Here is a 9,712-nt window from a genome sequence, read left to right as displayed (position 1 = left end):
CCTGGAAGAAAAAAAGGCAGTTATCTCGCCCCAATTTTTTATTATTTTAATGAAAACTATGTATGGATTGATTAATAAAATTATGTATGGAGACAGTGGATGCACACTAGAGACTCTGTACACAGGGTGAATGGGTATATTTTAAGTATTAAAGATATATAAAAGTTTGAGACTCACAGAACCAGTCTCTATGGAATGCTACGTGGTGTCTAGCAAATGAATATGAGAAAATTCCGAGTCTAGTAGAAAATAGTGGACTCGTCACAAGCGACATAAACCTGAAGCGTTTGCAGAAAACTTCGAGAAAACGTTCACAAACACATATCGTGAAAGACGTATCCATTTAGTGAATTATGAGATCGATGAATATTTTAATCTGCCTCTAGCAACAGTACAGACAGCTTCCACTCATATTCGCAAGCCCAAAAGAAATTCAAGAAATAATAAGCAGGCTTATAGTTAAGAAAAGTTCTAGTCATGATTTGATTCCAGTCATAGTTGTAAATCATTTACCTAGGAAAAAATTTGATAACTTAATTTTTTTTTTATTTATCACACAAAATTAAAGTTTTGCATCTTTTACAGCGGATTATTAAAAAAAGTCCTAGATAAAAAAAAAGAGGAAAAGTTGAACGACGAGGATGGGATTCGAACCCACGCGTGCAGAGCACATTGGATTAGCAGTCCAACGCCTTAACCACTCGGCCACCTCGTCGACATAATAATGATAATGACAGGATTTCAATTAACAATACACAAATAGTACATTCTGTTCAGCTGACTAATATGCTTATTCCCAATTTAACTTAAAATATTCAAATATTTAACTATTTTTATCAGATTTATTCTCGTGCACCTGATTTCCACAGTTTCAAGTCACAACCATTGGGATCAATATTTAACATAATAATTGTTATAAGTTATGCGATTGTAATTCAAATTTTATTACTTCATTTTAAGTTTTATAGAATATTTTATGACTTATTGTATGGATTTTTTTGTTTATCACAAATTATTTATTAACAAATATTACTATCTGCCAAAACCTTGGGAAATGAATAACAGTGGTGAATAAACATATACATACAAAAAAGTTTAAAAAATAAGTAAAAAAAAATTAATAAAATCTCTCTCTATATATAAACAGAAAAATAAAAAGAATATAATCAAAATAGGATATTATTGTTTAGGAGTCGATCTATAAAATAAGAAAAATTCTATAAAATATCTCAAACGGATAAAAATAAATTTAAAAAAATTTTTTATTACAATTAAAACATAAAATGTAATAACAATAATTAAAAATCTTTCTTTTTCTATTTGTATTTTTCAATCTCCTCCAAAAGTCTTTAATCATCATTAGTCATCACAAATTTTTATTTACGAACAATAATTAACGGTAACAATAAAGCTATCGTGACTGGTCGTTAAGTTTTTTACCGTTATAGGATAAAATGGTGCCGATATACTAAAAGCTGACAAATTGACTATATAAACAGTTATAATTTACATAATTTTGATGCGCATGCTTTAGCTCAAAAAGTGTTGTATAATCATCACGAAATTTTTTCTGCATTGTCTATTCACAAAATAAAAACAAGTTACTTATTTTCTTAATTTATAATAATTTTTAGTGGGCAACGATGTTATGTATATTAGACGTCACCTAGCATGGAACTTTCGAGTTTTTGATCTAAAAATATATAGTGGCTAATTGGTTTTCTAACTTTCTAGATTACAGATGTTCTATCAAAAAAAAATATTAAGGAGGAAAAATATAAAGCATCTGAAAAAGCTTGTGTACATATTTCCAATGTTCATTCCAGTTTGTACATTTTATCGTAGGTAGCTGAAGTAAAACATCAGGTACCTTTACAATATTATTTTTAAAACAAAATTTTGATTTTCGAGCAAATAATAATCTTACATAAATAAAACTACTTTTTAAATATTATTATTCTTCAGAAAGTACTGCCTCAGAGAAAGATGTCTTCAAGAATTACTATTCTAGTCTCGCACTACACCAGAGAGACACCGAGATGTTTGATATTCTCTGGACAAAAACAATTTGAAGGAGTAGACTGCGTGATGGAGGTGAGGGACATCAGTGGAAGGAAATTATAAATGTAGAACCAATCTCACATATCAGATTTAAGAGACATCTGATTTATATATTTATATCATATTTCATGAGGTAATACACAGTTAAAACACATTCTTATTTTAGGCATCTAAAAAATTTATACCTAAGACTGGCATCAACAGGTATAGGAAATAAGATTATGATTTAAGATGCGATTTAATTTTTGATGCGATATTAGTTAAGATAATTTAATTCGTTTAAAAATTTTAAAATGATTTATGCCCTAATGATAAATTAACAGCCAGGGTGAATAGAATAAAAAAAAAACATATTCTACAATTTATCAATTTATAATTTGTTTACCTGGTGCAACCAACAAACAATTTTAGTGAGGTAATTTTTTCACAAAAAGTAAGTGAATATGAATGACCATTTTGAGATCTCTTATTTTCACGTATTTCAACACCTTTACTCTCCTTGTACCTAAAATATAGCTTTTTCCTTTCAATTTTCATTAATTTAACAGGTTTTCTGTTACGATTCTTCAAAACATAGGAATAATAACCAGGATGTAATGGCATATTTGAAACGTCACATTGCATATCTGCACATCGAAGGAAAAGATCAGTTAGGCATGTCAGATTTCATCCAGATGTAATTTGAATGAAGTTTCTCATGGAATAAAAGGATGCTTATTGCTTTTTAAAAGCATGTATCTCCCCTCACGGTTAATTGAGAATATTATAAACGTTTGAGTAAATTGCTTCTAACAAATATTTATAAAACATAAAAAAAAAAAATAAATAAAGAAGCGACTTCTCCTATGCTTCGTACCAACAGAACATGATATCCTTGCTTGTCCAACGGATTAGTGCATCGGCTTATGTGTGGCAGTAACTCAAAAGATAACTCGAAAGATAAGGGATATGATGAAAAGAAATTCTAAATGAAATTCAAGTATACTAATTTTTCTACAAATTTGGTTTCATGCCTTCTTAAATATTTTTTTTTATAGACTATTCAGTTTCTGAAATATGGAGAAAACAAAGATGGCTAATCAATTTCCTTGGCATTCCCTATAAAATCTAGGAAAACTGTTCATTATGAAAAATAATCGGCTCAAAATCTTGAAAACTATTATATTTAGAAAATACAACTTCTATCATAACTTTTGTAGGAAATTTATCGGTCTTTAATATTATGGGAAAAAATGTTGGTATAATCAATAATTTTTATATAAAATTGGGACATAAATAAAAAAAAAAATCAATAAAAGACAGGATTGAAATTTTATTGCAAACAATAAAACCACGTTCAATTCCTACATTTCAAACCAGACATGTCCATATTTTTCAAGTATGAGATTTATCGAACTAATCGCGGTAATTTTCACAATTTTTAATGAATGATTTTTTTTTTTTTAAACTTTATATATTTTCATCACTTCACATAGGAGCCCTTTGTACCTACAGTAATTGTCAGCTTTGAAGCAAGACTAAGAAAAAACATTCAAACGGATTACTACTACTAATTTTACTATTTCCAAATTTATTTTAAAAATTAAAATGATATTATATGCAGATTGGAAATTAGAATTTTTCTTAGGGTTTCCACAAAGTAAACAATAATATTGAAGGTTAAAAATATAGACTAATCATTATTCAAGAACTAGTCAACTACTTTCTTCTAGAATTTCACAAACGCTAATTTAATAAATTGATTTTATATCTATATCTACATTCATCATTTTTTTTTTCAGCTTTCAAGTACTAAATACATTTGCCTCAACAATTTTTGAACATAATATCTTATTGTGTATTTATTACATACTACATAAATTAGATACATTTTACCAGAGTTGAATATAAATTAGTTTTAGTTAAAACTACAGCTAAATTAAATTAACTATTTTAGTTAGGAATAAATAAAATATCAATTTTTATACAATTAATTAATATAATAAATTAGGTAATAATTGAAATGATAAACTAGAACTTCTTTGTAATTAAGAAGCATTATTAAATAAAAAAACTAATCTACAACTCATTTAATTTTTGGCCAACTCTAGTGTACAGTTTGCTAGTGTACGGTTTGCTAGTGCACAGTGCTTGTATTGACTTTTATTTGAATAAAAACTCAGAAATTGAAAAAATATATCGGGAATTTGTCTATACATAAAGATAAAATTCTGTTAATGAAAATACTGTATGATCGTATAAGCATAGAATTATTTTTCACTATATTCTGTTTGTTTGTTTTTTATTTATTTTTTTATAATTGGAATATATTCAAATAAAAATATTTCATATAATATTATACTACATTCAAATAAATAGTGAAAACACCATTGATGGTTTATAATGTTTATTTTTCAACGGAGTTTAGCCAATAAGATATAAAAAAGTAGGTTTTGTACTTTTTATTACGACAGCCGACGTAAGTAGACTATAGAAAAATTATTAGCCCAGCAATAATAGTTTCATGGTCCAATGAAACTTTCAACCACTTACAAAGACAGCTATCGGAAAAAAATTAAATCATAGATCATGGTCGGCGCCTATCTGATGATTGCCTACGACTTGTGATGCGAAGTAGTAAGATTGCTGATCCCCGACCGAAGCCGATGGTCCATGGAGGGCTTTCTGTTCCGCGATCTACATACGTCCCTAAGTAGAGTCGCTCTAGAGTCTCACCGATTCTTTTTATGTGTACAGGAAATGATCAGAGAATACTCCACAACAGTAATAAATTTGTGAAGTGTAAATTGTAATTGTTAACATGTAATGGTAATTGTGATTGTAAATTTCCCATAATTGTTTTGTAATTTCAACTGTCATTGTATGTCATGTATGTATGTAAATTTCTCATTTTGTAATTTCAATTGTATTTGTATTTCTACTGTATGAACATGCCAATTGGAATCGAATTTGTAAATCAAGTGTAAATGGCCCGAGTGGTCGAAACACTTAAATTAATAAAAAAAAAAATTAAAAAAAAAAAAAACCCAGACATGTGGACCTATGGAACTTTTTAGTAAGCAATATACTTACTACTGAGCAATATAAAAAATACTGTACCATACATATCTCAGAGAATACATTGTTTATTAAAAAATAATATATATTAAAAAAATTTCGAATTTATTATAAATCCATTTTGTAAAAATATTTTTTTAATAAACCGTTAGTTTTCGAGATATCAAAGAAACTTGTAAATTGTACGTTTTTTGTCCATTTCACTCTTCCCAAATCTAAAACAACGCTAAAATTCATGGGACTATTAAGTACATAATGTTCACGTGATACTGAACAGCATAGGGGTTTTCATCTCTTCATGTTTTGCTTTTGCAATTTTTTCGTCTGATTTGACTGGACTGTATGCATTTTCTAAATAATCCCACACAGTTTGAGTGGATACCAGTTTTGTCATTATATTATCAAAGAAAATAATGACACCATTCGCTCACTGAATTGTTGATCAAAAACAACAATAGCTATGAAGCTGAAATTATTAATGGTGGTTCTCCATATGCTGTATGTGTAATAAGGTTTAAAAAAAAAAATCGGATTGAAAAATAATTTTTTACCTAAGGATGAGAAGAGTGATTAAAACCTTCCCTGGGACTATTTATTTTAATAAAAAATATATTGTTTTTTCCTTATTAAAAATTATAAGAAAGTAATAAATACAGAGCTGTACAGATAATAAAGTGTAATGAAAGATCTTTTTTTAAAAAGTTTCATTTATTTTTTATTTCGCGTATAACAATTTTTTTTTTATAAATAATAGATTAATTAGATACTTTTCTTCCTCTTCACGCTAATTTATGAACTACTTAATGACCTGAGAATAAAGTGAGATCTGATCAATTGGAAACGAATCCTGAGGAGGAAATTCGCGATAGTGTGACCGAATGGTTGGTTATCTGACGTTGCCTCTTAATCAGATGATTCCACGAAGCCACGGAAGCCAATAACCATCGGTTATATCAGCTCTACTTACTTAACGATCTCATTTCGTTCCATTACGAAATCGATATTAGATTCACAATAACAAATGATTAACTGTTGTGTCCATATGGAGTGAAATCAGTAGTGAGATATTAGGACATTGTGTATATGTAGTCAAAACCTCTCTTCGCAAGATCTTACAATTGCATCCTATGCAAATTCATTTCGCCAAGCTTAAATTAAACTATTAAAGATCTATCACTAGTATGCAGTGATAAAACATTTTTATTTATTACCATTTCTTCGTCTTCCCTAACATCACTTTCCAACATGCAACATAAATTCATCCTAAAAAATGTCTATTTTTATAGACATAGGCTAGTACCTACTTTTTCAAACTCAAAATTATGTAAAATATATAAGTGGTAAGGCTTTTAGCTTGTTGTTTGTTAACTATCTATGCCTCACTTTCACCGAAGACTTAAACTTTGGTATTCTAGGCAGTAGTTGTTATACAGTTTGGTTGTTAAGATGATGGCTTCGTTAAGTGTTGAAACAAAAAAAAAATATATTCATCCTTGTTGGTAACAGCAAAAATTGCTTTTATGAAGTATTAAACTTTTTATGTAATATAAAAGTTTTCATTATCTTCCGTAAAGACCCCCTCGAAATTTTCTACAATCTAGGAAACATTGCAATAATTTTCTTAATGATAGCAATGGAGAGAAATAAGTAGAGATTATATACATGGACAGCTGGAATCTTGTATAGGTTTGTATAGATCCAATAATAAAAATTCCATGTATGTGAAAAATCGAAATTAATTACAGGAAAGTCAGATCATAGATAATTTCTTCGTTCCGTTTTATGCCATTCAGGATTTATTCTTTCCACGCAAAATAAAAATATAATGCTCAACGTTTTATTCGGGATTATTGGTATTTGCATAATTTTTAGTTTACCGTTATTTTTTTGTTTACTGTTAGGGCCTGCTGCAAAATATTTTCAAAGCATTAAGATTGTTTCTTATAACTATCAACGAAGTGATAGTGATAGAACCAATGATTTTGGCGGCGTATTATGAAATTAACAAATGGTACAGGAGATAAAATTACTAATTGAAAAACTCCCGTCAGCTAGTTTGTATTCTAAATAAGAGCCAGGATTCTTTAAAATTAAAAATTATAATGACTAAGTTCTGATTATTTATTCTATGATTCATTTAATATAAATATTTTATGTGATTGGTGTAGGCAATTTTTGATAGATTTCTATGCAATCTCCAATGGAGTGGTGGAAATTAAAGTACCATTTCGAAGAAAGTTTTTTACTCTTAATAATAAAATGATTTTTTACTTCCGTTAGAAAATTCATCATAGAATTATAAATAAAATAGAAATATAATTGTTTTAGATTGTCATTGTTTTACGAAAATTTTAAATCAATTAAAAAGTTTTTTTTTTTTTTAAACAAGTTTGGTGAACCTGTAATAAAGTAATGTTAATCTTAATAATAATTTGACAGTACAAGACATAACCTGAATATAAAAAATGATTTTGGTTTATCTTAAACCGTTCCCATTTGTCGTTTAGACAACATGAGTTTTCCTTACATGTAAGATGCCATCGAGTACCACAAAATGTTTTCTCAAATAAATGAGATACAGAAAATTAACAGACATTATTTAAATGACTATTCAAAAATATATAATTATTTTTAAATTCAAGCTAAAATATTAATCAATAAATTAAATTAATTTATGTAAATATATCATTGTTATCAACTGATTTTAATATTCAAAAACTGAAATAGCGAAGAGATGGACTGTTATTAAATCTAATTCTAAAAAAATCAAAGAAAATTGCTTTAATGAAAGTCTTTTTTTTTCTAACCTATTTATTTATTTTAAAACAATTACAATTATATACAATTTACTTAATCTAATAGAATTATATATACATTTTATCTTGTTTTGTCGGATGACATCATAAGATGAGAAAAACATTGTCCGCTGAAGGCTCCAAGTATAAACCACATGAGTGACATGATAGTAGGGGGCTCACAAGGAATGGGGAGGGACCATTCCGAATTAATCGATGTTTCGAAAAGATCTATTTCTGTTTGCTATCACAGTGTGCTAGATGTTTATCTAACAATTATAATTATATTTTTTGATTGAATCACCTTAAACCAATTAACAATAAAAAAATCTATTCAGCTGCTAGACATCCAAAGCCTACTTTGTATTGCTAAACGGCAACATGGCAGGAGGCTTTGACATAGGGATGGAGTATTATCAGTGCCTAGCCAATCGGGATATTGGTTAATTGACTGGCTGCTAGATAGCGGTAGTGTTAATTGGCCGACGGCCGCACTGAATTGTGTATGACACCCGATCTCACTAATTAGTTGTGAATGCCAATAGGGATCATCCCTACATGGCACCTGTCATGGGTGTACCTTCGCGCTGTCGATGGTAAGGAGGAACAGGGGTCCTTTATGTCGATATATCTAAATATTACTATACATCATTGTTTGTTAGCGAATGGTACAAGGGTCATGAATAGGAAAGCTTTAGAGAAATAGGAGAAGTTAAGGGGTAAAGCTTGTTAAGAATTAAAAAAAAGGGGTGAGGCCAAATAAATGGTGTCATTTCTCCTGAAAGTTTGACTGCAATTAGCTGCATTATCACCAATTGGAAATATGATATTTTTTCTTTTATTGATTTAGCTAATTAAAATATTTAATTATTTATCAAATGAGGATCTGTTTACATTTAGTTTTCAAATGATTAAGAAAAAATAATGAGGAGTGAACAGATTTTCACTACTTGGAATCCTTTTTATAGGTTTAGTAACTTTTTACCTGGGGGTAAAAACAGAAATTCCTTGAATCTTGGCCAATCTTTGTCCGGCTTAGGCAATTATCGTTTTATCTCAGAGGTTTATTCTTTACACAAAAATTCAAAGAAATGATTAAATTATTAAGAAGAAAAATTTAGGCGTTTTTTAGCTATCGTACTCAAGTAATTGCTATTCTAATAATTTTTATGCTGTGATAAACATGCACCCATTGCAATGATACTACAATGTAGGAAGAAACAATATTAATTATAGTTCAAAATTACCACAAATATAATTCAAACACAGCTACAGAAATTAAATTTAAATTTTAGAAGTACCTTTTCATGAAGGTATCTTTAGTATAAATGTTTTTTCAATAATATGGTAAACTGTTTAAAGTAATTTGTCTTTTGTTATTCCTTTAATTGTTTTGGGAGGTTTTTATAACTTGTAACACAGCTCACTTTCTTTACTTTTAAAGAAGAGAAGTTTAGTTTATTTATTATTATTTTTCTTGCCTTCAGTTTATTATATAAATGTTATAAACGTAAATACAATTATATTCATAAATATACATGTATCCTTCCACAATCTTTTTACATTGAGCTCCTCATAGTTGGTACTGTTCCTGGCTCTCTATCATCCCTTTGACTATCCGACGAGGAACAGAGTTCTGGTAGCCCGTCGATCTTTTTAGGGCATAGTTGTAAGGTTACGACAGAAGAACTGCATAGAGAAATGTCGAAGAGCATATACATCTGCGGCTTTAACCTGAAACAATTTTTTTTTGTTCAATGAAAGATAGAAACAAATTAGTTAAATAATTAATGAAAAGA

At 28.7% G+C, this 9,712-nt stretch overlaps 1 non-coding gene across 1 annotated transcript; it reads right to left on the bottom strand.

Moving 5' to 3' along the window:
• Window positions 1-633: 633 nt before the first annotated feature.
• Window positions 634-715, bottom strand: TRNAS-GCU (transfer RNA serine (anticodon GCU)). The gene has a single exon. It is a non-coding gene; the product is annotated as a tRNA-Ser (tRNA).
• Between the last annotated feature and the right edge of the window lie 8,997 nt (window positions 716-9,712).

This window comes from Halyomorpha halys, unplaced genomic scaffold, assembly GCF_000696795.3.
Source record: "Halyomorpha halys isolate HHAL.00 unplaced genomic scaffold, Hhal_1.1 Scaffold942.1, whole genome shotgun sequence".
NCBI classification, from domain to species: Eukaryota; Metazoa; Arthropoda; class Insecta; order Hemiptera; family Pentatomidae; genus Halyomorpha; species Halyomorpha halys.
Note: the sequence above shows the minus strand (reverse complement) of the source record. Positions and strands in the feature narration are given on the sequence as shown.